Here is a 1150-nt window from a genome sequence, read left to right on the forward strand (position 1 = left end):
CGCTGGCCCTGCGGCCTTTCTCGAGAACTGGCGGCCAAACCGCCCCAAGCCCTGGCTTGGCTTGCTGGCTCACTGGCCTGGGGCCCCACCCCCGCCAGGCCCGGGTTTCCCCAACTTTTCCATTAAACTTCAGCACCAGGCCGCCCACTCCTAGCCAGGCAGCACATGCCTCAGTTTCCCCATGGTAACAAGTGGCTCATCATAGAATTCTTGATGGATTCAGTCAGAGTAAGGGTGCAGCGAGACAGCCTGGGAAGACCTGGAGTGTGCTGGGCACCGTGTGCTCAAGGGGGCTCCCCACTCCATTCAGGGGGTGCTACTGTGTGATCTGATGCCAGCCCCTTGGGGACCCAGTGCAGACTGTCCCATTACAGAGGGCCAGAGAGGACCCCCACACGCCCCGTGGGCCTCTGCACGCTCGGCTCCCTTCTTTTTTTCAAGATTTATTTATTTATGCACACAGAACTGGGGTACAGGCCAGAGGTGCAGGGGCGGTGAGAGGCTTCACCAGAGACAGAGCAGGGAGCAGAACAGGCAGATCGACAAAGTCCATCGCTGAGGGGAGCAGCAGAGAGCAAGGAGAGGTCTGCTGTGCCCTGTGGGTCACTCCCTGGCTGGGGATCGAACTCGCACTGAAGCGGCTGCAGCCAGCTTGCAGTGCTGTGCCCTAACCTGTTGCACCACCAGGGAGGGCCCCGTCACCCTGCTTCCACACATCCAACTCCAACTAGAAGCTTCCTCGGCCCGGCATGGGCTTCTGCCTTAGTCCTCGTTACCCTCAAAAAGGGCATTAATTAGCCTCCCGGCTTTACAGCCAAGGAAGCCGAGGCCCAGAGTTGGAGCATGGAGAAGGAACATTTTTTCCTGAGCTCCCTCCTCCCTGGAGTAACCCCGGGTCCCCACAGGCCCTCCTTACAGGACACAACCTAGCAAGGTGACCATTTCTAGAAATCTCTCCACCCTGTGACATCAGAGCCCCCGATCTCTCACCCCAAGAAGTCACTGCCCCAAACCTCCGCCCCTGTACCCACGGGCCCCACCTCAGCTCTGAGCACATACCAGCAGGGGCCCTGGGCTCATCTGTTCCTCCGCTCTGCCCTTTCCTGCACCCCACACTCCCTGGTGGTTTCAGGCAGCCACCAGCCAGGTT

This window comes from Condylura cristata, unplaced genomic scaffold (genome assembly GCF_000260355.1).
Source record: "Condylura cristata isolate star-nosed mole 26May11 unplaced genomic scaffold, ConCri1.0 scaffold00004, whole genome shotgun sequence".
NCBI classification, from domain to species: domain Eukaryota; kingdom Metazoa; phylum Chordata; class Mammalia; order Eulipotyphla; family Talpidae; genus Condylura; species Condylura cristata.